This window comes from Aotus nancymaae, unplaced genomic scaffold (genome assembly GCF_030222135.1).
Source record: "Aotus nancymaae isolate 86718 unplaced genomic scaffold, 86718_ANA_hifiasm-v0.15.2.pri h1tg000057l, whole genome shotgun sequence".
Lineage (NCBI taxonomy): Eukaryota > Metazoa > Chordata > Mammalia > Primates > Aotidae > Aotus > Aotus nancymaae.
The window spans coordinates 63,088,678-63,116,171 of record NW_026988471.1 but is presented as its reverse complement, the minus strand read 5'-3'; the positions used below and the strand labels follow the sequence as shown (position 1 = coordinate 63,116,171).

Sequence of the window (27,494 nt, the reverse complement as noted above, 5' to 3'; positions counted from 1 at the left end):
TGCAATACACCCAGGTAACAAACCTGCACATTTACCCTGTGAATCTAAAATAAAAGTTGAAATTACTTTAAAATTGCCTGCCACATTAGCAAGAGAAAGGTTTGCTCATCTCATGGATGTTCCATTTGGAGACACCTGAAACATCCAAGCACTTTCCATGAAGAAGAGCACAGAGAAGCTCGAAGGGAGGTGTCCTTAGTCTCCAGGAAGACCTACTTGCAATGATGGAAAAATAATTGTCACCAACCTAGGGAGCTACAGCCTGTATGCTGAAAGATGGGATCAATCAAATACGTGGTCAAAGTAATCACACACTGGGATTATTTGAAGTGATGCTCAGTAGTCCTGACTAGAAATAGCAACCTCAGCACCTAACTTTCCTCCATCACAGCTTCATTCTTACATTTTCAGATTTCAGTACATACATTCCTGGGAAACCATAAACCCTAAGTTAGTGTTTCTCAGGTGTGTTCAATAAGTACACCTGCATCAGAATCACCAGGGCAACTTGATAAAAGGTTTATTCCTGCTTGAACCTGGGAGGCAGAGGGTGCAGTGAGCCTAGATCACGCCAATGCACTCCAGCCTGGGCGGCAGAGTAAAACTCCATTAAAAAAAATGTATATTCCTGGACCTTTCTCCAGACCTATTGAATCAGATCCTCTGGGAGTGAGATGGAGGGCAGGGTATCTGTATTTTTGACAAGTGTTCCAGGCAATTCTGATATCTTCTAAAGTCTGAGAACACCTGGGGTGGGGTTAAGGGTAGGGCAACAATTTGACAATAAACATATAGGGCAGGGGTTTCTATCCTGGGGTGGCCTCCTGTGGATATGTGACTCCCGCCAGAACAAAGGGTTTGTATGTATGCCTTTGTATATATTTTTCAGGGAAGAGAGGTCTTAACGCCCATCGGTCCTCTAAAGCCTTGCTATTCAGAGCACGGTCACAGCAACAGCAGCATCAGCAGCATCTATTAGAAATGGAGCTTGTTAGAAATGCTGACTCTCAGGCACCACCCCAGACCTCCTGACTCAGAGTTTGCATTTTAATGCAATCCCCCATGATTCTCTTGCACAGGTCAGTTTGAACAGCACTGATCTGAGAGAGGGGAAAAGTGATAGGAGGGAAGAAAAGAGGTCTCAGAGGTAAAAAAAATATCAATAATGAAAGATTCAAATCTACCAATTCCCCACTCAGCTAAGGACACTGAATAATTGTATATGTGCATCCACAGGAGAATGAATGAGACACCCTTTCCAGGGCTTCTGCAGTGCCAGAGACCCAGGGCTGCTCCTGTGTGTGTCACTATTGCTCAGCCAGCCCAGACCTCCCACAGGACAGCCAGGGCTGTCCCCGGCTCCCTTGCTTGGGCTGTCTACTATGAGGGTGAGGTCAGTGTGAAGCCAGATGCTCCTTGGCTCCCAGGTCTCCCTGGCTCTCCTTCCCGGGCAGCCAGCAACTGTGCCCATCTGCTTCTGTACAAGGGCCACTGAGGGGAGGTGGATTCCTCCAGATGGCAGCAGGGGCAGTCACTCAGAGCGGCAGTCCTGAGAGGTAGTAAAAGAATGAGTTAAATTGCACTCCCACCCCTTTGGTCGCAGATGATGTAGCAGAGAGAAACAGGGGAAGTGGGGGTGGCCCTGCCAACCCTTCCTCCAGGCTCCCATTGCGTTTGCTCAGCTCTGAAGTTGGCCCTGGCTGCCCTCCTGCTGCTCGGCGCTCACTCACATGGTCCTTCCTCTCCAACAATGCTGCCAGAAGACTTGTCACTCTGCTTTCAATGTGTGCCTGGCCAGGGGCCAGGGACTGGCTGCTGACCCACTGACTACCACTGAGCCAGAGCCATGGCTTCCCCCTCCTAGAGCTGCAGCTGGCATTTCCTCTCTGCCCCCTGGCCCCTTTGGGCTGCAAAGGATCCCCCTGGCTTGTCTTAATCTGGGCATGGCTGGGGGCTGCTCTTGGGTGGGCTTCAAAGACTTCTTTGCTCCATTTTGCATGTTAACACCCCCTACACCTGCTCTCTCCCTTCCTCTTCTTTCTATGTTCACCTCTGATTCCTTCTGTTGTTATTTCTCCCCATCCCACCCCTTCAATCCATTGTTCCCATCTACACATAGATATATGTCAGGATGACGCCTCTTTGAGATATCCTCCTTTAACCTCATATACCCTCATAGCTACTGCCCTAGTTTCTGTCTCCCAACAGTAAAACTTCTTGAAACAGTTGTCTTCACATATTCTCTCTTATTCCTACCTTCCATTAATTCCTTTACTCGCCACAGTTTGACTTCTACTTACACTGCTCCACAAAAACTGTTGGAACCAAGGACCCGTGTCCCCGTGTTGTAAATCCAGCAGACATGCCAGTCCTTACATGCTTGACTCCTCAACAGAATCAGACACAGCGACACATGCTGAAACGCTCCTATCTCCCTCTCCCATGGCATCCCAGACACCCTGTTTCCTTTCTAGCTTCTTCTTAGCTGCTTATGGCAGTGATTCTTTTACTATCTGATCCATAAATGTTGCAATTTATCTGCACTCAGCTCTGGGCTTTCTTTTCTCTTCTTCCTGCCTTCTCTTCCTCAAATTTAGGGCCTAAATGATTTCACTACAGAAAAATGAAGTCATTTTTTTCTAAACACATTTCAGTGTGGACTGGGATTCATCACTAAAAAAGAGGCAAACATAAATCTTTCTTCTCAAACCATGATAAGTGCTTGGAAGGAAAAATTTAAACAGAACGACTGGTGGAGAGCCTAACTCATTCAAATTCACACCGGGGTGGGGGTACAGGCCTCCCCAAGGAAACAACATCGGAGCTGAGACCTGAAGGAATGGAAGTTGCGCAGGTGCAGGGTAAGAGGAGAAGCAACAGCAAAAGCAAACAAGACAAAAGAAGAATGGCAAAGGCTCAGGAAGATGACACCCACATTCCTACCTTCAGCCCAGACCTCTTCCCTATGCAGTCGATGACTTATCTACCAACCCTTACTACCTTCCAAACATTTCCATTCCCGCATCACTCAGGCATCTCAAAAAGTTTGGATTTCCTCACAGGCACTTGTTTTCTCCCCAGACTTCCCTGTTGTGTAAATGGCTTCATTTTCCTACCAGTTGCTCAAATAGAAACCTGAGGCTGCTAATCAATTCCTCCTTTCCCTCAATCCCCACATCCAACCCAATGACAAGACCTGCTCCTTCTACCACTAAAATATATCGAGAACCCATCCACTTGCTCCACTGCCCCCAGCCTGGCTTCAGTCACCATCTGCTCCAACTGGAAGACTGCAATAGCCTCTCAACTGCACTCCTAAACTTTGCCCAGGCCACCCCCCAACCCCAGGCAACAATTAATGTGATCTTTAAAGAATAGGAACTGCTTGAAAATTCTGAAACAGCTTCCCATGTCACTTAAATACAAATCCCCTGGCCTGCATTACACAGTCCTGTGTGATCTGGCCCCTACCTGTCCTTCCAGTCTCACCTGGCTGCCTCCCCCTCAGTCACTGGATTCTACTCTTATAGCCATCTTTCAGTTCCTCAAAGCCTTCCCTCTCTTGCAGGCTATTTGTCACAATTCAGGTGACCAAGACTATATTTTTCTCTAAAGCATTGAGTTCCCATTCTATGGAGTGGTAGAAACATATGTTAGCCAGCTTGGAGTTTCCTTCCCTCTCTGTCATTGCCTAACTTCCTCAACAGTTAAGTTGTACCCGTCAGACTTGAGTCACCTGTCAGTCTTGAGTTACCTATCCACAAGGATGTCCACTGAGACATCTTTTGCTCTCCTAATTGTCGGTCATTGAGGCACATAGATCACTGCTCAGATGAGTTCCTGGTGTCTGTGCCCCTTCACAAATGATGGGCAGTCTCCTTACGGCTTTCATGTCTCACTTGGGAGCCAGGACACTGCCTGGCTGTGTAAGAACAATTTGTTCGGACCCACTGCACAGCTGTCTCCCAACCCCACTCCCCACTGGACCTCAGGACAGACAACGTCTCTGGTCTCCTCCTGTCCCCCCCACCTCTCCTTCCATAGGCCTGGGGGATCTTTTCTAGTCCAGAGGAGACCCTACTCTCCTCAATCCCCACATCCCCCAAATATTTTGTCTATGACTGGAGTCCTCTACAGTTCCCGGAAGGCTTTTAGCCTTTTAGGGACCAGAGCTAGGAAGATTCACTTCTTCTGTTACATTCACCTTAAAGCAATCAGCACCGAGTGCCAAGCAGCTTGGCCTTTGAGACAGGCAAAGGGAAGAAATAACAGGAAACTAGGACATCAGTAAACATCCAGAAATACTGTGTTATCTCACCCCATTTGTTCAACGCCCACTCTCGCACTGTATTAGTTAGGGTTCTCCAGAGAATACACACACACACACACACACACACATATATATATATATAGAGAGAGAGAGAGAGATTGGTATTTGCTTCGCTGAATCCCAGGCTTATTCTATGTTTTGTGTGATCTCATAGTACCTTCCCTCCGTGGTGGCAGGGGGTCATGGGAAAGCTGGGCAGCAGCTTAGCCCACCTGCTTATGGTGGCCACAGCCTTGGCATTCCTAGGCGGCCAGCCAGGCAGTTGCCATGTCTTCACCATGCTCCCAAACAGCTCAGATGGCCAGCTGCATGGTCTGTGCTCCTTCACAAGTGGTGGGCAACTTCTTCCAGTTGCAACTTTGGAACCACAGCTGCACAAGTGCAACTCACATCCTCACATCTCTTCTATGCAAAGTGGAGTATTCTTTGTATAGCAGTCAATATAGTTAAGAGTTAAGGAGTAGATCAAGTAGGAGCTGGGACCCTCCATACTCATGGATTCCTCATCCATGGATTCAGTCAACCAAAGATAGAAAATATTTGGGAAAAAGGAAATTCTACAAAGCTCCAAAAAGCAAAACTTAAATTTGCCATGTACCAAGTACTACATTGAACCCACATGAATGAAGTGATGTGTAGGCATTGTATTAGGTATGATATGTAATCTAGAGATCATTTAAAATATATGAGAGGATGTGTGTAGGTTACATGCAAATACTGCCCCATTATATTTAAGAGATTTCAGCGTCTTGGGACTTTGGTATCCAAGGGGGATCCTGGAACCCACTGCCTATGGATACTGAAGGACCATCATACTTTAATCTAACAAGCCCTAGAAGCAAAAATGGGGATTGAAAAAGTAGCTAATAAGAGAAAAGGCAATAGTTACTAGAATTTATTTACAATCACACCTGGTTTTCTTCAAGGTCCATGTTGCCTTGAATGCCTTAAGTCCTAAGGGGCAAGATTAAGTCTATTTAGGTTACAAGAACATTATGTAACCAGGTGACAAGAATCAGGCAATTCTGGTTTCAGATTTCACCCAGTGTCCCCTACCCTGCTTGCCTGACTAGTGAAATGTACAGATAAGACTGGTCTTATATTCTTATGCCTAGAAGACAAGCAAATATGTTAGGCATGAATAAGTCATAAGTATTCTGTGAGTTCTTAAGGAAATAGAAGTTCTGATCAGATGATTAGTAGCTTTATTACTTCTCCAAGGAACTGAGTTGAACTAATTTTTAAAGATTTTTATTTTTAATTTTGCATTAGTGACTGTTCTAGGAATTGGAAAGAATTTAACCAGGTGGATTTTAAACATTCACAGGTTGATTATATTGTGAGTTTGCCTTTGACCGTTTAGGGCAGCGGATATAAATCATTTTCTTCTCCTACACTGTCCCATTCTGGAATTTGGGACATGAAATCTAGATTCGATGCAATAATATAGAGCTGAGATTGAGATAAAACATTCAGTCAGGACTGAATCCTTAGATCCAGGAAGATAGTGAACAAATTTTAAAGTGGACAGAGAGAGTGTCCAGTTTTTAAGGTAAATGACCTGTACAATTTAAAGCACACTGTAATTCTCAGTTGTACATTCCAAGTTCCAAAAACAACAATAAAAAAGTGAAAAAAGAACTGCAAATCTATTGGCTAAGATAAATTTTTTGAAAATAATACATAAAATAACATGACAAAAACCATATAGTTTCTATAAGTGGCAATTTTATTTGCTTGTGTTCAAGTGATGAGGCAAGTAGCTAACAAACTAATTAGATCTTTCAAATAAAGTATTTTCATTTGTTTCCCTAACTTTGTAGCAGGCAAATTAAATCTTATTTGATATCTTTAGATTCACTAATGAAGAATGTACAATAATGCATCACATATATTCTGGCTCTGCTGTTAATAAGGGACATGACTAACTCCTTCAAATCATTCTTTTTGGAGGCTCTACTGTTGAAAAGAATGAGTAATTTTTCTATCTCAAACCACTCAACGAGAGTTAATGAGGAAAGTAAGAGTGCCACAGGGCGATGTTTGTGATAATAAGCATCAGGTTCATGGTGACACCTACAAGGGTCCCCATATTCTATAGGAAGTAAAAAAATAGAACTGGGTAACAGTTCACTATTTGACCATATTTGAACAACTTTTATTTGGAAAACAAATGGCTTTCTCTGCCCTCCTGGATCAACATAGGAAAAATTTGAACAAAATATGTTCTTCTTGCCAGCAAGTTGAATTTTCAAAAACATTAAATTCCTAATTGTTGGAAAGTCACTGTCCCCAATTAAAGTGTCTTCAGTTTTCATCCACTTAGGGAAGCAATAAGTAATGAAAGCCAATCTCAAAGACAAAGGGAAAAACAGTAAGAAAACTCCCATTCCAAATGGAGCTGAGCACCCGCAATTAGGTTAGATTCACTTTCAATGAGAGGCTCTCCCAAACACCTGTCTTCCCATTTCTTTTTACTCCATAACTCCACTGGAGCCTGGGAAGTGCCGGAAAGTGAGGATTCTTCCCACAGGCTAAATATTGGAAGAATCTGTAACACCAAGTGTGGAAAAAGCAAACTCCTCAGTATTCATGCTGTGAAAACTGCAAGGTGAGCCGCTACTGCTGATTTATCAAAACAGTCGAAATCTTATTTCCTGAGGCTTTTTCGGAAGGAAGGAAGGGAAGAAGGTAGGAAGGGAGGAGGGGAGGAAGGGAGGAGGGGAGGAAAGGAGGAGGGAAGAGAGGGAAGGAAGGAGGGAAGGAAGGAAGGAGGGAGGGAAGGAAGGAGGGAGGGAGGGAGGGAGGGAGGGAAAGGAAATTATGAGGTACAAGGAGCACCAACCAGATGCCAAGTTCTTGTAACCAATTGATCTGAGATTGGTAAAAAGCCCTGCTGTTCTCTTTAGCATGTGCCCTGCCCCAACAGATGATTCACTTAGATTCACACTGGGCCCAATCACAGAGGAGGCAATCAGTGGCTAAAAGTGACTAAGCACTTTAGGAAATAAGCACTCTGGTTTCTCAAATGGTGGGTCTGATTATATTTTCCCATATTGGGTCACGCCTCACAGTGGCACAGCCTTGTCCATGATCACCCCCAGAGCTGGTGTGGGCCAGACACCAGTCTCCCTGGCTGGAGAAGGACTTTGAGAGACTAATTGTCTATGGAAATGAATGGTTACAGTCACTGGGCTCTCAAAACTGGACTGCAATTTATAAAGCAGAGCATTATTATTCCACAACCCACATTCTGTAGAGGAAGTGAAACTTCTCCAACTGGTTAGTGAGCTTCTCAGTTGTTTACCTCTGGGCTTGGATTTCCAAGGGCAGCTTATTTCCTAGGCCTCGCCGTCCACAGGGAAAGAAATCGAGAGCCCAGGTTACAAAGAGGTATTTGATTTCAGGCACTGCCTGGCTTTCCAGCATGGCAGTGTTCACCAGAGTCTCCAAGAGGCTGCTCAGGCTGTTCCTCCCTGGGGTCTGAGTTTTCTGGCCCCGTGCTGAGGCAGGCCTCCCCTGCAGACCCTTTCAGATCTACAGCTTTTTCCAATAAGCCTGAGACCAGTCCCAACCAAACCAATTGGGAAGGGTCCAGGGTCAATTCTCAAACCCTTTTTGGGACCCTGAACCCAACCTCCCACTCGGGGTGCTTTCTCCATCTCATAAAGGAGTTGGAGAGCAGTCTTTTATTTTTTTCTTCCCCTTTGTGTTAGGACTTCTAACCCAAGTCCAGGACTTGGAGAAAACCCTTTCTTCTCCTCAGACCCCCCTTGGAGCAAAGCCCTGGTGGTCCCTTGGATGTGCCGGGTCCATGAACTGGGCAGGCAGGTGAGTTTTGGCTGCTGCCCTCATTGTAAGCAGGCATTTGGGTGCCATTTTCATGACAACATTTGCAATTAAAGTACAGACATCATATTCAAACAGGAAATTTAAATTTTTTACATTCTTTAGACAGGGCTAAAGAGGATGCCACAGGAGCAGCAGAGCAGATGAGGAATGTGTGGAATGTGAATGTTCTTCATACTTTTTCCTCTGTTGGTAATCATTCTGTTTCTCTATCCTCCTCATCACCAGGTGTGACAACAGCTCACCTTCCAGAGCCTACCTGGTAACAGCTTGGAAAGGACTGGGGCATACCAAGATGCTTACAGATCAGCCTTTGGCATTGAAATGGACTCAGTTTCAAATCTCTAGGCCACTCCATTATTTGAAGGATAGAAGTTGGCTGAGGATGGTGGCTCATGCCTGTAATTCCAGCACTTTGGGAGGCTAAGGTGGGCGGATCACCTGAGGTCAGGAGTTTGAGACCAGCCTGGCCAACATGGCGAAACCCCATCTCTACTAAAAATACATAAAATTAGCCAGGCAGCCAGGTGCGGTGGCTCACACCTATAATCCCAGCACTTTGGGAGGCCAAAGCAGGCGGATCACAAGGTCAGGAGATTGAGACCATTCTGGCTAACATGGTGAAACCCCATCACCACTAAAAATACAAAAAATTGGTTGGATGGTGACATGCACATGTAGTCCCAGTTACTCGGGAGGCTGAGGCTGGAGAATTGCTTGAACCCAGAAGGTGGAAGTTGCAGGGAGCTGAGATTGTACCACTGCACTCCAGCCTGGGTGACAAAGCGAGTCTATGTCTCAAAAAAAAAAAAACCAGATGTGGTGTAGCCATGTTCTTGTAGCCCCAGCTACTTAGGAGGCAGAGGCAGGAGGATCGCTTGAACCAGAGAGACGGAGGCTGCGGTGAGTTGAGATTGCACCATTGAACTCCAGCCTGGGCAACAGAGCAAGACTCCATCTTACAAAAATTTTAAAAATAAAGGATAGAGGTAGAGGAGGCCTAATCAAGGGACAAAGAGGAGAACCCAGAAGGCCTGGTGTTAAGAAAGCTAGGAAAAGTGATAGTGCCTGCTGCAAAATGGACAGAGAAGGTAGGCAAGTGGATGGGGTCATGAGGTAATAGACTGCAGGAGCTCAGCTGTGAAGGAGAGGGACGGTGGCAGGAAGAAAGCATTTTATTTTAAAGGAAGATTCCTGGCCATGTTCCCGTGCTGCAAGGGAGGGTCCTGAAATGGAGAGAAGAGAAAAGGAATAATGGAGACAGCAAAGGGCCATGAGAGCCTGGAGCTAGAGCACCAGTGAAGGCTCTGGGCTGGTGAGAATTCAGCCTTTCCTTTGAAAATACAAGAGAGGGCTTGGAAGGTGAGATGGCTGCAGAAAAGCCTACAGTTCTGAAGGTGAGAGTTCAGGGAGTTTGTGAAATACAAGTTGCTATAGACTGAATGTTTGTGCACCCCCACCCGACGACCAAAATTCTTATGCTGAAGCCTTAATTAATCCACAATGTGAGACATTGCAAGGTGGAGCCTTTGGGAGGTAATCTGGTCATCAGGGTGGAGCCCTCATAATAAGATTGGTGTCCTTATAAGAAGAAGAGACCAGAGCCCGCTCTCACTACCATGTGAGGACGCAGTGAGAAGAAGGCCATCTGCAAGCAGGAATGTGTCCTCACTAGGAACCGAATCTGCTGGCACCTTCTTGATCTTGGACTGCCCAGCTTCCAGAACTGTGAGAAATAAATGTCTGTTTTCTTAAGCCACCCAGTCTATGGTGTTTTATTACAGAACACCATCATTCTATAATAAATGATAGAATTTATCACAGAATTCTATAATTCTATGATAGAATATAGACTATGACTGAGACAGGAGCCTTGGTGGTCTGCTAAGAGGAAGGTGGTCACGGTTGAGAGGGGACAGCAACACAGCGGTGAGGGTTTAGGATGAGAGAGAAACAGGGCAGGAGGAAAGGATGCTGACCAAGGGCCTGTGAGAGGTCCCTGCACTAAGAACCCAGCTGAGGTCAAAGGCCCCAGGTTGTTTAGAACCCAAATCACAAGAGTATGTATTCCTCTAGCCCCCTTCAGGAGTCCTTGCATAGGAAGAAATAGGGAAAATGATTCACAGAGAAAACTGATTCACAGAGAAAAGTTTGCAAGTTTAAACTGACATAGCAAAAGGAAGGGGAAAGGAGGTTGAGGTTGCTGGCAAGAGTCACAGAAGACACACACATGCATACATATACATATATATAATCATATATAATTGCATGTGTATATGTAATTACATATGTGTGTATATATATGCTAGAGAGAGAGAGGTAGATTGATTACAGATGTAGAACAGGTCTGAGTTGCTAAAGTGGAGTGGAGTTGAAATTTTTTTGATAAGGTTGTTATCAAAGAATGCTCCTGGAAGATTAATCTTTCTTTCTGGAAGGAAATAGAGTTAAGTGCACCACTTCGCAGGCTGATGTAATGGGTCAGATCAGAATTAGTAAACACATAGAATGCAAGCTGCAGTGACTCACCTGCACCTCTGGCAGTCGTCACTAATGGACAACCACACTTTGCTACTGAACTCAAAATCTTTCACAACGCAGGGCACCAGTAGCCGCTACCAATTAGTCGGAATTGGCCCAGGGGATGCAAACTGATTTCAGTTTTGGTCCGGATGAAAGGTAATAAGCCTGGCCTAGGTTTTTAGCAGCAGGCATGAAGTGACTACAATGTGGAGCCCACCATGGGGTAGGAGAAAGAACATCTCACAGCCAGCCAGCCTCTGGTCACTGGTTCCCAGAACCCTGAGAGAGCCAGAGGTGGTGCCAGAGATGATCCCTGAGTGCAAAATTGCTCTGAGGCACACCCAGAAGTCCAGTTGCTACTGAAGCCCCCTAGCTCACCTGAATAGTCCTCAGAATACCAGGTGGGTTAGCCTCGGCTGCTTTCAGAGGTGGAGAATCAGACAAACCACAGAGCTCATGACTCAGTGATCTTCCATAAGGGAGTAGATGAGTGTTTCTGGCACTGGCTTGGTAGAAGCTCGTGGGAGGATGCCAATAATTCCCTTTAGTTACTCTGGGTCATGGTGTCCTAATAGCTGGAGCTAGCCTGAGGCCACAAGGAATCAGAAGCAGGTTTGGGCCCATCTCCGAGAAATACCTTTCGCTTTATCTAATTCCCTTTTCTTTTGGGTGAGCAGCTTCAGCCAGCAGGAAGCTTCATTTCCTTCCTCTTTGCTGGAACTCCTTGCTTCCGGGCCTTTGTTTTTATCAGCCATTGCAAAACTGATCTCTAATTGTACAATATGGACAATGAGATGACAGTGACTGAGACACAGGAATCCTATTAAGCCCAGTGGTGCTAATAGATCAGATATTCACAAAGAGTTAGCAGTATTAATCCCTGATTTGTCACCACAACTTCCTTCAGACTGTCATTAATATTAAAAAGAATAAGTCATCAATACATCATGCTGATCTCTAGTTGTTTGGGGCCTTTTGTTGTTACTAATGAATGAGTTCCATGTGAAGGGCTCGGGGAGTGGTTTTTGCTGTTTATCTCTTTGTTCATGTTTGTTTATTTGTTTCTCCTTAAGCATTTATCAGAAGAACCCAGAACTGGAGATACAGGGAAAACCTCTGCAAGTTCAATGTCCAAAAGGGACTAGGATGTCACTGAAACATACAGATCTAGAAAGTCAAAGTCTGATTGAAAGAGTTAACGAAGGAAAGCACAACACTAAGGAGTGTTTGTGTGTGTGAGAGAGAGAGCGCGACAGACGTGTGACAGCAGGGCAGGAGAGAGGGTAAGACAGCAAAACAGCTTTGCAGGGGCAGGTGATGATGTGATTTCAAATGCCTATGAGACACACATCTGGCAGGTTTGAAGCCTGCAAGTAACACATGGAGCAAGTTACCCATCACTCTGGCATTTCCTCAAGTCTAAGCTATATTAGCATCCAGACTCCCACACTTTTTTCTGCATCCTAACCTAATTAGTAGAAGATTACACTCTCCTGAGTAAGTGGCAGTCTCTTGGGTGCAGTCTTTTGGGCTAGGACCCAACAGATAGACAGCAGTGGCTGTGTCAATTCAGATAGCAGTGGGAATTCGGTAATTGATTTTAAAACAAGTCAACATCGAAAATATATGCAAAAGTTCCCAAGGTGTAGGCCACATTCCAAACGGGGTTTTAATGGTAACCTACAAGTTTCCTAACCCTGTTTCCCCCAAGATCGGCAAAGGATCTTTCCTTAGCTAGCAGGCATTAACTGAATGCCTATTAATGAATAGGAAGGAGCCATGGAGTAAGACAAGCTGACCTTGGCCAGTTTACAGACTGATTCGGGAGGTAACATGGGGCAGTAGGTGCCTCTGTACATTGAACTACAATTACTAAAGAGCATGCAAGATGTGCTAGAAGGAAATGTGAGGTCCAGAGTAAGAAGATAAGTTTTTCTGAGGACAGGCTATGAACTGATTCTAAAAGCAAAGCAATGGATTGTTTGTTTTAAAAATAGCTTTAGATTTTTAAATCACAAAATTTAAAAAAAATTTATAGAAAATTAGAAAAAAACAGGTTAGAAAAAAGAGTTTAAACTTACAGACCATCCCACTACCACAAAGCAACCAGTGGAGCATCGCCCTGCACCCCAGGCCCCATCTGTACCCACTGCCTTTTACTTCCCTCCTGCTGCTCTGGTCTGATCTACTTCATACCTGTGTATGTCTTCATTGGATTTCATTTGACCGAACATTTCTACTGCTAAAGCAAATTTTAAAACTGCTGCTACACACCTGGTCCAGGTAAATTCCCTCACTCTTGCTTTCCTTGTATCATTCTCCTGATCAGCCTCCAATGGCAGCCTCCTCCCCTTGGCCATTCAGGGCTGTCTTAGTCAGTTCAGGCTGCTATAACAAAATTCCAGAAACTAGGTAGCTTATAAACAATGGGAATTTATCTTTCATAGTTCTAGAGGTTGGGAAGTCCAACATGAAGGTAAATTCTATGTCTGATGAGGATTCATCTTCTAGTTGTAATCTCACATCATGAAAGGGCAAAGGAGCTTCTTTGGGTTTCTTTTATGAGGGCACTAATCCTATTCATGAGGACTCCACCCTTGTGACCTAATCACTTTCCTAAAGTCCCCATTTCCTAATACAATTGCCTTGGGAGTTAGGATTTCGATATATGAATCCTGGGAGGACACAAACGCTCAGATGACAGCAAAGGCCTTATGCTTCTGGCTGCAGACCATCTTTACAGCTTGATGTCCCATCACCCTCAACAAGACCCTGTCTCTGGAATACCATATGCATGTTCTCACTGCCAACCTTTTGCTCACATTTTTCCACCATGTTATGTGACCAACTCTTCAAATATCTCCATCCCAATTCTACAATCTGAGTTTGTCTAGCTCCATTGACCTATGAATCACAGCAGCAGCTCCCTACATTCCATCTGGCCCCACCTGAGTGATGCAGAACCTCTGGGCCCCTCAAAGTCATACCCAGAAATTTCACCCTGGGGGATGTTTGATGTGTCCTCTCAATACCCCACAAATGTGTCTCCTGCCATGTTCTTCCTCTCCTGTTCCAGCCACTTACCTTCCTCCCCATGTTATGCACTTGAGCCACTCCTGCTCAAGCCTTCCATGAATATCATAATGGCCTCTTTCCTAATGACCCAAGGCTGTACCCCATAAGGTGGCAGCATTGTGGCCTCTGGAGTCCTCAAGGCGCAGGTGCTAGGCACTTCAAGAAACACTACTCAGTCCTGTAACTCAGATCCTTCCTGAAAGCCACTCCTTTGGCATCTGTCATCTTCCACAGGCTCAGATCAGAGGCTCTTGACTGGCAGGGGCCTCAACAGGCTCCATACTCTCCTTCCCATTCTGCTGGCCCTGTCCCATAGAGGAACTCTTGATAATTGACTTATGCAAATGGACATCTGATAGCTATTTGCCCAGCTGGCTCATCAGATATGCTCCCATTGGTGGAAACAGTTTAGGTTCAAATGGCCAATTCTACTATATACCCTTTCAGACTCTGATATTTGGTGCCAACCTTCATTAGATCTCTACCTCAGGCAAAATAAACACACAAGCTTCTGTAGCAGGCATGGTTGTACAGTTGACCCTTAAATAACATGAGGGTTAGGGATGCCAAACTCCCTTGCAGTCAAAAAATCTACATATAAGTTTGGACTCCCCCAAAACATAACTACTTGCAGTCTACTGTTGACTGGAAGCCTTATCAGTAACATACACAGTCAATTAATACATATTTTATATATGTATTATCCACTGTATTCTTACAATAAAGTAATCTATAGAAAAGAAAATGTTAAGAAAATCATAAGGAACAGAAAATATATTTAGTATTCATTAAGTGAAAGTGTATCCTCATAAAAGTCTTCATTCTCACTGTCTTCATGTTGAGTAGTCTGAGGAGGAAGAGGAGGGATTGGTCTTGCTGTCTCAGGGATGTAAGAGGCAGAAGAAAATCTGCATGTAAGTGGACCTTGGAGTGCAAACCCATGTAGTTCAAGGATCAGCTATACAATTAATTTGGTAACTAATCATGTATTTCCTTGTGACTGCTCTTTTTTCTGTAAATTGGTGTTAACATTTTTATTGTACTAAAAAAGACATATTTAAAGGTATGTCTTTTTTATTTTGAGCATGTTGAGCAAAGAATGGAAAGTCAAGAAAGACAGTCCTCTTGCCTCTCAACCCTGAAGAACACAGAGATAGCTTGAATAATTTAAAATTGTCAATGTTTCATATTTATGTCTCAGCTTATCATTGATGTAAGGTCCATGGTTTTCAATGTGATATTCAGTAGGTACTCAAATACCAGTTGGTTCTGTTATTTTAAGGATGTTTAAGGTTATTATTTGTACCTTAATCAAGATCATGGGGTGGGGGGAGAAGACAAGATAAGACAAAGTAAAACACGGAACAGAAAAAACGATACAAAGCAAAAATTTCCGGAAGAAAGTTTACCTTAGCATTTTGGTGATAGGATAAAATATTTCTAATATAATTTGCCATTTTTTTAGGGATTTCGAATGCACATACTATCTAATTTGCCCATTCAACAAATACTAAGTACTTACTGTATGACAAATAGGTCCCTAACAAGACAGCCAGCATCCCTCCACTCCAGAAACTTCCAGTTTGGTGTAGAGAGGCAGAGACTAAAAAAGATCATTTCAGACTATAAGTACCAAAAAAAAAAAAAACCTAGTGACTGGGGAGTAAGGACGAAATGGTTAAGGAGGCCTTTTTGAGGAGGTAATATTTAGGCTGAAACAGATGGATGGCAAGGCATCAACCATACACAGAGTCAGGGAAAGAGTGTTCCCAGGCTGCTATGTATGGGTTGTGAACTGAACATGAACTCCACTTACAAGGACAACAATGGCATCCCTAGCTCAGGGTGTTCCAAGCATGTTTAAGTTAATTCACTTGTATAATTAATTTACTTTGCTCAAGTAACTTTGCACATCTATTGACATGCACTTAGTCCAGCTGGATGCAATGGCAATCAAATTAACCATGTGGTAATTCAGACCAGTCAAGAAAATGACCCTCAGCAAATTGCAGGCTGGAGTCGGTTGTTCGGTTTGTGACTATGTATATGTTTTTCCACTTCTGGAGACATGGGAGACAAGCCTGGAAATTGACATACTATAAGTGGGAAAACCTTGAGATTATTTTTGGAACTAATCCATTGTCTACTCCTGTAGTCCTAATGCCAGGAAAAGGAAATACGAGTAATTACTGTGCAAGCTGAAAGCTGGTTTTCATGGTAAGAATTCCTCCTTCTTTGGGAGTGATCAAATGTGGGGTTTTGAAAATAGCTTTTATAATGACAGGCCATACTATTAAAGGTATGCCACTCAATTAACCATGTGACTCCATAGCATGGGGATATCCCATAATGACAGGTTAATGGATTCCATGTTTAATAAAAACAAAAGGGACCATTAGAATTCTAGTAAAGTCAGCAGCATAACTCTTTGCTGGCCATGGATTCCTTGTTAAACTGGCCTCAAAAGCAAATGTATGGAGCACCTTTAAGATTCCAAACTGGTTTAATGAGTTTCACAGCAATGTTCAAAGGTAGCTTTCCCATCAACTTAGAATTGAGGCAGTAGAAGCTTCAATGGAGTCTTATGTTTGCCTCAGGTGACTTCAGAAGTGGGATACCCAGAAACTGACCCCTTGTTCCTTGAAGCTCTCAGCTAATCCGACTTCCTCTCTGAACTGTGTTCACCAGTGTTTGAATTCATCTAAGTCAGTTCTAGATGGAAATTCCAGGCACTCTTCCCTACATATTCTGGCATGTAGAATGCAAAAGGAGTTCTAGGGATTAGAGGGCTGGCAGGAACACAGAGTGGGATGGGGCAGGAGAAGTGTTCCTGGGGAGGACCTGGGCATAGGATGCCATACCCAAACAAGAGAAGGAAAAATGCAGGCCAGTCTGGTAGGTAGGGATATTCAAGGGCTGCCAGTTGCAGGAAGCGGGATGAAGTGTTCATCCACGCATGCCAGGGGGAGCAGGGTTATTCTGGAATATCCAATTCGAAACAGGTGGAAAGATAGGTCAGGGCTCAGGACCTAAACAATGAGAGCTGAAGGACTGGAAGTCTTCAGATAGCTACCAAGAGTATGTTTTTCAAACTTTCCTGTGAATATGAGTCTCAGAAAATGCAGATTCTAATTCAGTTGGTCTGGGGTTCTACATTTCTAATACGTTCTTAGATCATGCAGCTCATGCATCACACTTTGAATATCAAGGGGCTAGAGTGTAGCGTAAGCTGTCTCCTTCTTTTTCTCCTAAACATCATGGTCCAAGAGGAATAGGAAGCCTGGTACTCTAGAGCCTGGGCAGTAACACCACTACTGCCCAATAATACTGCTGAGAAGACACATCAGCTGCCGGTGGGGAGCAGTCAAATTCCTCTCGTTAATTCCAGGGCAGAAGCTGAGCAACTGGCTGCTGGAAGAGGCTCACAGCAAAAACAGCCTAAATCAATGGGCATAAGAAAAATATTTACTAGAAAAAAAAAGCAAGGTCATATTTGGTGAGTCCAGGGAAGAGGCTTAAATCTCTATCCCTTTTTAATGCTTTGAAAAAAAGGATCTCTCATCACCCCCACTATGGTCAGTACTTTGAGTAAGGTCCCTCTACAGAGTGAGCTTCAGAGTATGCAGAACAAACACTGGGATCCACGCCAGCAGACAGGGTTGAGGGGCTACTGCTTTCTCACAGTCATCTTCTAGGAAAATACAGAGGGAAGATTTCTTTCAGGGCCACTTTCCAGGAGCTCTAAATTGGTTACTGTGACGGTCAGTTTTATGTGTCAACTGAGCATGACTATAGCACCCAGTTGTTCAATAAACACTAGCCTAGGTGTTGCTGTGAAGGCATTTTGTAGATGTGATTAACATCCACAATCAGCTAACTTTGAGTAAAGGAATTATTCTTGATCATCTCTGTGGGCCTTATCTAATCATTTACAGGTTTCCCCAAGGAGAAGAACTTCCACCTGTCAACTGCAGCTCCAGCTCCTGCAGGAGACCAGCCTGCCTGCCCTATAGATTTCAGACTTGTCATTCCCCACAATCACCCAAGCCAATTCCTTGAAAAACTTTTGTAATATAGAGTTGATCCTCATTACTGATGGATTCTGTGTTTGGAAATTTGCCTACTTGCTAAAATTCATTTGTAACTCCAAAACCAATACTTGCAGTGCTTCTGCAATTCTTCACAGATATGCTCAGAGCAGTGAAAAATTTAAGTCACCCAATGCACACATTTTTCAGCTGAAGTCAAATAAGGCAGTACTTTCTTGTTTTAGCTCTCATACTGTAAACAACTGTCCTTTTCACAGTTCATTTAGTGCCATGATTTTCACATTCTCGTGCTTTTTGTTGGTGATTTCATTGTTTAAAATGACCCTTGAGTGTAGTGCTGAGGTGTTGTCTGGTGTTTCTAAGCACCAGAAGATGGTGATGTGCCTCACAGGAAAAATACATGTGTTAGATAAGCTTCATTCAGGCATGAGTTGTAACGTTTTGGCCATGAGTTCAATGTCAATGCATCAATAATTTATATTAAATAAGGTGTCTTTAAACAGAAACACACATAAAACAAGGTAATATCTTGATAAATTGATGAACATGTTGTGACCAGAGGTTCATAGGAACCTAAACCTGTATATTCCCTAGGAGCAATGGCTCAGCAATTGCTAATTCAATGTCTGTGACAGCTTTATAGAACATTGCTACCATGAATAGCAAGGATCGACTTGGGGGTGTGTGTGTGTGTGTGCCCTCTTACTGATGCAGATGCAATACTGCCCCTTGCTCCAGGGTTAGCTATGCATAGCACAGATGATGAGGGTATTATGTCCTTTCTGTATTCAGATCTTTGACAATACTCTAGAGAAGGAGGGGAGGAGTCCATGTACAAACCTCCTAGTGAATGTTAACATTCCCTTTAACAAGGAGAGTTTTTCTCTTACTAGTTCATGTTTAGGAACATAAATATATGCAGGCCTAGTAATTTGGATGGTATTCCATCTCTCTGATACAGTAAGAAGTAGGCTAGACTAGATAATAACTGGAACGCATTTCAGCATTTTTAATGCAATTTGGGTGATGAGTCCCAAATTACTTTTTCAGTGTAAACCAATCAAGTATATTCTAGTTTGAGTGTCTTTACCAAAAATAAAATTCCTTATGAATGTATAAAAAGTAATTAGACTGTCTCCAAGGCATTGAGCCTATTCCCAAAGCAGGCAAGAAGCCAGCATGTTTCAGAGAAAAAGGAAGGCACCAATTCAACAAGCCCACTGCCCTTCTTCTTCCCACCCTAGTGGTCAGTTTCCATTTGCTCAGAGGCTGTGGTTATGATTCCAGCTTGCCTGGTCTGCAGCTGCAGACTTCATTCCTAATTCTAAATTTTTTGTCTTCCATGTTGCACTGACTGCTACAGGAGGGTCTGGGCCAGAGAAAGTAAGGTCTTAGCTCAAATCCACCCTACTCCTGAAACACCATGCATGTTCACCCCCTCCGTGGGCTGGGTCCACAGCCCAGCTCTGCAGCGTGTGCCTGACACCTGAATGGGCCTTCAAAAGGCTTACAAATAATTCTCTTTTTACTTCAAGAACATGTCACCACTAAGAATAAGCACCATGCATCAGCCACCATTGATCCCGAAATAAAATGCTGTCTTGACAAAAAAGAAAAAGCTTCTTTTATGCACTGCTTCTAGGAAATCAGACCACTCACTTCACAGACCATCCGCAATGTAATTCAAGTGTCAAAGAGTGTTCAAACAAACAGAGAAGGAGAGCGTAATACAGCCTGAAATTTATTTGTATTCAAAAGTATTTCCCTTTTAATGTTGAGCAACTTCTATGACATGAGTAATCCTGTAAGATGTTAGATGGTAGAATGGCAGCTGCCTTATCCTGTAACTACTAAATTGATATACTAAATAAGAATGAAACACTAAATCAAATGAAAATGAATGAAAAAAATGTGTGACCTCACCACCATTAAATAAAAAACTGTAGAAATATATGTAGTAAACATATTGAGTCAAATAATCTCCACTCAGAAAAAATTGCCTAAAGGGCTAAACAGGACTAGCTCTTAGGAAACTTCGCTTTGAGGGTCCACCGTGGCTATTTGCTCCACATCTTCACACCCTACTGGCCACCTCCCCTTCTGGGACACCAGATGCAGATGTTCCTTCTCCCCTCCTCCTTCTCTGGCTCTCAGCTGGTTGCCAGCTTTGAGAGGATTCAGTTGAGTCAAGGGGCCAAAAGCAGCCCACCTCCTGCCGTCGTAAATAAAATGTTAATAGAAACACAGCCGTGCTTATTTGTCTGTGTTCCATCTATGGCTGCCTTTCATCCTACAAAGACAGAGCTGAGTAGTCACAACAGAAACTTTATGGACCATATGCCTAAAATATTTACTATCTAATCCTTAACAGAAAAAGTTCCTTGTCCCCTAAATAGAGCCCTTCACATGAAAGTATAGCACTTTTAAAAGTTACTTCTCCGGGGATGACTTGAATTTTAATAGGGAGAAAATTTTCTTAATCTAAAGGAATTAATCTCTAATAACAGAATTTTGATCATTAGCAATGGAATACTCAGGAGGTATTTTGGGGTTGGGGAATTTCTTAAGCTTAATAGCTATCTATACTTCACCTGCCCATCACATAAGTTGTAGATCTACCTATGGAATATTTTAATAAAAAATTGAGAGGGTCATGAGGGTGAGGAGAAAGACTCAAAAGAGAGATTGGTCTGAAAGGAGTTTGAGAGTGCCAAAGATGGCATTGTAACTACTTTATCCGGTAACTACTAAATTGATATACTAAATAAGAATGATATACTACAAATGAAAATGAATGAAAAGCCGGGCACGGTGGCTCACGCCTGTAATCCCAACACTTTGGGAGACTGAGGTGGGTGGGGCAACCCAGGAGATTGCCATTTGTCTCAGTCTCACCCAAATGTTTAGTCTTATTCATAAATTTCACAAAGATAATTATATTAAACTTCACAAAGTGAAACTTCTTTTATAGCACATAGATATTCTCTCTGAAGTTCCCATGACTGATGCTATTTATCTCTAAAGAAATCTCCTACAGCAAAACAGCAACAGACAGCATGCTGCAGCCTTGCTTCCAGAATGCTGGGGTTCACTTCACACTAGCATTATTAAGTAGACTTCGCAAGACTTTGAAGTAGCCGCTGCACAAAGAAAACAAGAACATCTGGTTTCCCATCCCGAGGTGAATCAGAGGCTAAGCGTGCACAGGAAGTAATAATCACTTCTAACATTTGCATTTGTTCAGGATATTAGAGCTCAGAAAAATGTTCACCAGAGAGTTCTTTTGTTTAATCCTCAAGACAATCCCTTGACGTGAAATTTTTCATCCCCATTTTACAGGTAAGGAAATGAAGGATCTAAAGTTTGGGTTAAAAGGCTCACCCTAGGCCGGGCGCGGTGGCTCAAGCCTGTAATCCCAGCACTTTGGGAGGCCGAGGCGGGTGGATCACGAGGTCAAGAGATCGAGACCATCCTGGTCAACATGGTGAAACCCCGTCTCTACTAATACAAAAAATTAGCTGGGCATGGTGGCGCGTGCCTGTAATCCCAGCTACTCAGGAGGCTGAGGCAGGAGAATTGCCTGAACCCAGGAGGCGGAGGTTGCGGTGAGCCGAGATCGCGCCATTGCACTCCAGCCTGGGTAACGAGCGAAACTCCGTCTCAAAAAAAAAAAAAAAAAAAAAAAAAAAAAAAAAAAAAAAAAAAAAAAAAAAAAAAAAAAAAAAAAAAGGCTCACCCTACATAAAACTGCTGTTGGAGATGGAGTCAGGGCAAAAATTCAGGTCTTCTGAGATGACTCTGGGTAAAGGGTTCATTCCCTAAGCCCATGCTGGAGAGATTCTCAGGTCTCATCAAGAACAGAGTAAACCAGCGCAGTCATTCACCCAATTCTTGAAGATCACGTTTTGTTTCTCTTTAGGTACAAGAGTGGCAAGCAGCAACCTAAATAGGAATGGGCTCCATTCGGGTATGCCCATGAGCTACCTTGTTGGTACCAGGATGCACTGCACATGGCTCCTGGACCCTCTGGGATGGTGGTCACATACCACTAGCACCTTAAGAGGCCTTTCTGCAAACTAGAAGAAGGCAGACCAATTCCACAAAGATGCTCCTTCTTGCAGCTGACCCAGTCCTGAGCCAGGTGCAGCTCAGGAAGCTAAGCAGGCTAGATCCAGCCCCTACTCAAGCCCTTTAGCCTGGACAAGCTGCTACTGTCCAGGCACAGCTGACACAAGCGTCAAGTGCCCACTCAGTTCAGAGACCTCTCCTCTCCAAGAGGGGATGTTCCTTAAAAGAAAGAAAAGCTTACTGAGAAGAACTGAATCCATACAGTACAATAAACACTACACAGTTAACCAAGAAGGTCACAGTCACCATCTAAGCTCAGTGTGGTTTGGGTGCTGATGACAGCCCTTCTGAGCTAGAGAGCTGCGGCTGGTTGCAGTTCAGGCCATCTCCCTCTTGCCTGGTTCTCCCTCTTGGCTAAGCTCCTTTCTGTATCCTATTCAAGCCGTTTTCCCCATTAATTTAGGTGCTGCCACATTTAGCAGGAACATCCTTAAATCAGAGGGGACATACAGCTAGCAGAGGGGTGGAATTATTATTGGTGAGTGGGTGGGCAGCTGTCCCATTCAGCATGTTTCTGTCACACCCTGACAGGGCATCCTGCTGGGATAGAGTGCCCCTTCCAGGCCCAGACCTTTCCAGGAGGCCATCTGCCATCACAGCATGCTGGATCTTCTCTTGCTCCTCCTCTAAATGTTCTGGGAAGCCCACATCATCGCCTAGGTCCAGGGGTAAAGTCCAGTCAAGCTCATTAATCATAGTAGAGTCACCTTTCCTGCTCAGGAATCAAAAGAAGCAAGAGCTCACAACTTCCTTTCGAGTAGCTTTTTCATGGGATTTGAAGGAAGAATGGATCCAAGAGCAAAACAACAGCTCCAACTAAGCCTGGGAGTCTAGAAAAGAAGGTCTACTGAGAGTGCAGCTGCTGAAAGCAGGAGGAGCATTAGCTGGAAGCATAGCTGATCTCAGACACACCTCCATCCCGAGCGACGACCAAGCAGCACTGAGAACACGACCTCCAGGCAGGCAGGTAGAAATGGACCCTCAGACTAAAGGTTCAATATACACTAAATGCATTCAATTGACAAAGTGCCCTGCTAACATGTATATGGTGTGCCATGTCTTTGCAGTCCCACTCTGATGGCAACTACCGCCGTCCACAGAAGAATTGTTAAGCAAATTGAATCTGCCTTCAATAACTTCCTAGCAGCTTTTCTACACATTTCCCTTCAAACTCTATTTCTCTCATATTCAGATTTAGGTTTTAATTATCTTGTTACAGGATGTAGGGTTTAGTTACCACTTTCATGACAATTTCATATGGTGGCTTTAGATCCCTAATTATTAATTTCTGATAAATAATGAGGTGTCTAGAGAATGCTGACATTTGACAGTATTTTCAGGAGTATATCCCACTTCAGGTTAGATTGTACCTTTGTAGTATTTACTCCCATCAATTCAGCCAAAATTATGTTGGTAAAATATAGCCAAGGTATGTTTACTGATGACATAAGAGTTACTAAAAGAATTAATAACAGGTTTATGGTTTTTGAAATGATTATACATAAAACAGCCTTTGATGTTGTGCATGAAGAGAGTTGAGTCACCAATGAGAGTAAACTCTACTCCCCTCCTACGGTAATGATACCAGCTACCATAATCATTGTGCTAAGGCTATAGACAAGCCAGTAGTGTTCAAATTATTCAGTGCCATACTATGAATTGAAGGCTATATTAGAAAACAACCATTACTAGAAAATTACTGACTAGCATAGAGTTAAAATACAGAACAGAGAATCTTGGCAAGCTTTCTGCTTCACAACCAAAGAGAAACTGGAATTTACTGATGTGCTATTGCACATTACAAAATGCTAGGTAGGAAAATAAACATGTGGTCTGGAAAACAGAGCTGACACTAAGGGGAACAACCTGGAATATTAAAATATGGCAAAGAAGGTTTGATCTCTTTATCCCTAGTGCACTGCTGACACAGCATAGGTGCCCAGAAAATGGATATTAAACTAAATTAAGTTATTTTTTACAAATGGTGTCGTTCCACACCTACAAATTGAGTAATTTGTGTGATTTAGAGACAAATCATATTCTGCTGTCAATTCTCTTCAAAATATGTTAATAAATATTTTTAGCCAATAGACTCTTGCTCCAAGAGTAGGTTTATACCACCAAAAGCCACAGATGCCACAAAATTACTTAATTTTTGCTATCACCAAGGAAGAGTCTTTTAATTTCCCACAATAGAAATCCTAAGAAAAAACTCACTCAATGAATGTTTTGGTTTAGGGACAAATTCACAGGGTAAAGATGGGAGGGCCCTGCTCCAGCACTGACCTGTGGATTCACTTCCTATAACTCATATAGTTCACAGACTCCTCTCCTGCACAGAAACCCACAGCACAGCCACTTGCATTTGAGTGGCCGACAGGTCAGCACACGAAAGCTGTGAGCCAACAACAGGGACTCTACTTCTGCTTTCCGAGATCAAGCTGTCTGGGGAAAATGCTGACACATCTCTACTTCTCTTCCTGTCTCTGTCTTCCTGTTGATCTTTGTGTGCTTTTACAGCTTTATCACTTATCAGTTGTTCCACTTCATCCCAAAAGAATAAAGGAGATGAATAACGAATTCAGACAACCTGCTAGTCCCAATTCAGTTGAACCCCTCTTAAGGCAGCTAAGAGTAAACGCCTCAGATTTAAAAAGATAATGGATGTATTATGAGGTGATTATTCACACTACAAAACAGTTTTTAGAACCCAGAATGATAAAACTGAAAAGGGATCCTAGAAATTTTTCATTACACTCACCATCTTTTATAGACAAGAATACTGAGCCCACAGAAGGTAAATGACATGACCAATGACCCTCTCATTTTTAACTCATTAAAAGGAAAGGAAAGGAAAGTTTTGCAACACAAATGCCAAATTTTTAGAGCAATTAAAGTATGATTATTGGCCAGGTGCAGGGGCTCACTCCGGTTATCCCAGCACTTTGGGAGGCCAAGGCAGGCAGATGGCTTGAGCTCCAGAGTTTGAGACCAGCCTGGGCAACATGGTGAAACCTTGTTTCTACATAAAATATTTAAAAATTAGCCAAATGTGGTGGCACATACCTGTAGTCATAGCTACTTGGGAGGCTGAGGTGGGAGGATCACTTGAACCCCAGAGGCAGAGGTTGCAGTGCATTGAGATCACACCACTGCACTCCAGCTTGGGCGACAGAGCAAGACCCTGTCTCAAAAAAAAAAAAAAAATACGTTTTATTTAAAACTATTTAACTTAGACACATATTCCTAGGAAAACAACTACTACATATAGTGAGAGACAACGGCTTGTGAAATGGAATATGAATGTATGCGATACTGTATTCATATATGTGGTTCCATACTCGAGAATAATGAAAAACATTCCACACCCAAATTTGTTTTAGTATTTCCTATTAACAACTTGTGTTCGGCATAAATACATGTTAACAGAACCATCCAAATAGGCAGTTAGTGAATGCCCTGAGGGTATATATTGACACAAATATATTTTAAAGCCTTGAGAGGAGACAAATTACTAACAAGGTCAAGGCCACTTCATTTGCCCTTGATAGTCTCGTGTGAATGCACTCTCAGCTGCCTTCTGAACACTCTCCGGGTTCAACTTCTACAACTTGCCTCTGTGATTTATCAGGTAGCAGCTGTGTGAGCAACTAGCCGTGTGCACGTGGGCACGCACATACACCCACACACGATGCTCCTAGGAACAAAAGCTGGCACAGAACCTTAATTCAATAGAAAAAAATGCTTTGCTTTGTTTTTTTTAAACGTGGTGCAGGCACCCTTCTCAGGGCCACACTGTCACTCTGGGCTTTTGTCCTGGCTGGCTCCTGATTTTTCAATGTATGCTGAAAATGCCACTCCTGTGCACACACTCCACAGAGGCGACTTTGGCTTGCTGCCACCTACCCTCACTGTATTAGGAAGTGTGGACCCATCGCTATTATGGAGCCTGAAGTAGAACCAAGAAGAAATCTTAAAGGACCCTCTCCCTAGACATATGTGAATAGAATAAAAATGAGACACAAATGACAGCACGAAGACTCCAGCAGTCTATGGACAAAGTGAGGGGCTGTGTTGCAGGTCATTAGAATGTTCTTGCTCTTGGGAAAGAAATAAAATTAAAATATGCTATCCTTTACATAGGCAGTTCCTTCAGACCTATCATCAACAGAGGGGGTCTTTTTCTGTTGTTTTCCTCCAAGTAGGAGTGGGAATTTCTTTAAGGCTGAGTTTAGAGGTGTCTCCATGACTACATACCCAAGGTTCCCAGCCTGTTAATCAGATAACAGGAAGCAATCTCATACACTCATTTATACTAAAGTGTTAAAGACTTGGTGTGTTATTTCTCCCAGAGGTACTTACTGTCCAGAGGCCCATGGACAGCAAACAATATTTAACCTAAAGGAATATACAGAACTTCAGACACCAGAATTTCAGGTAGAATTTCAGGCACCAGAGCTTTTAATTCACCCTACCCAGGAAACCATTTATTAATATATGGTGGATCTAAACATATCTGTCTGATGCAGTGACAGAAAAAAAATAGAGTATCATACAAAGGAAACCTACAAGAATAAGTCATGGCTTCTGCTATTTTTTCTTCCTCTTTCCCTTATCCATTATAATGCCCTAATGGTTCCTGCAATTTTGTGTCTCTGATTCCACTGTCCATGTGATTAAACCAGTTATGAAGATTCAGCAAAGCATTTCTCACACATTTCACTGGTAAAGATAAACCCAGTGCTGAGTTCACTGCAAGATGAAATTAGAGGTCAAAAACAATGTCACAAAATAGAACAAAATGGCAAACATTCAGGCAGAAATGTTAGGCTACACAAGAGCTAGCACAAATAGCACACAAAACTGCAGGAATCACCAACGATTTTTATGAGAAAGGAGGCATTTAAGCTAATGATGCTTGATTCCTGCTGTGTGGTTCCCAAGGGCAGGGCAAGAAGATGGGTCCACCTCCCAGGGCAGGCAATCAAGGGGTGCATGGCCTGGAAGAGACTTAAAAACAATAATAAAACCCACTGAAAGTCAGTGTGCTTTTTATTATCACCACTGCAAGCAATTCTAAACAATATCAGTGATAAACTGCTCTCCCCGCCACCAACAAAAAAATCATTTGTTGGTCTAAGCTCTACACAATCGCTGAAGTTGCAGTTGAATTTTAGGAATATAAATGTATGCTTCAACTCAGCACTTTTTAAAATTGTGCCTTTCTTAGTAAACACTGCATTCTACATGGGAGTTGATTCAGAGAATTAACTCCATGCATTTATTTTGAGAGTAAGTACAGAATAAAGCTTGCTTTGGGCACAATTCATGTCTCAGCCTTCCTGGTCCTGTACTACATATTTCTGTTTTCAAACAATTGATTGAAATAAACAACAACAGCTCAGTGATGGTAAAGTCAAACAGAACCTGAGTTACTTCAATTCTGTCATTCTATGTGACTACCTGGAGTTCTTTTTATTGTGTTTAAATTTTCTGGAATTTATTGTGAAATGGGATTTTTATGCAGCTCTGCCAAATGT

At 43.0% G+C, this 27,494-nt stretch overlaps 1 long non-coding RNA gene across 1 annotated transcript in view; it reads right to left on the bottom strand.

Moving 5' to 3' along the window:
• Positions 1–25,139, bottom strand: part of LOC105734416 (uncharacterized) — a 97,482-nt gene extending 72,343 nt beyond the window's left edge. Inside the window, exon 1 of the long non-coding RNA XR_010337947.1 lies at positions 25,021–25,139. This is a non-coding gene — a long non-coding RNA (uncharacterized LOC105734416). The remainder of the gene's footprint in view (positions 1–25,020) is intronic.
• Positions 25,140–27,494: the final 2,355 nt, after the last annotated feature.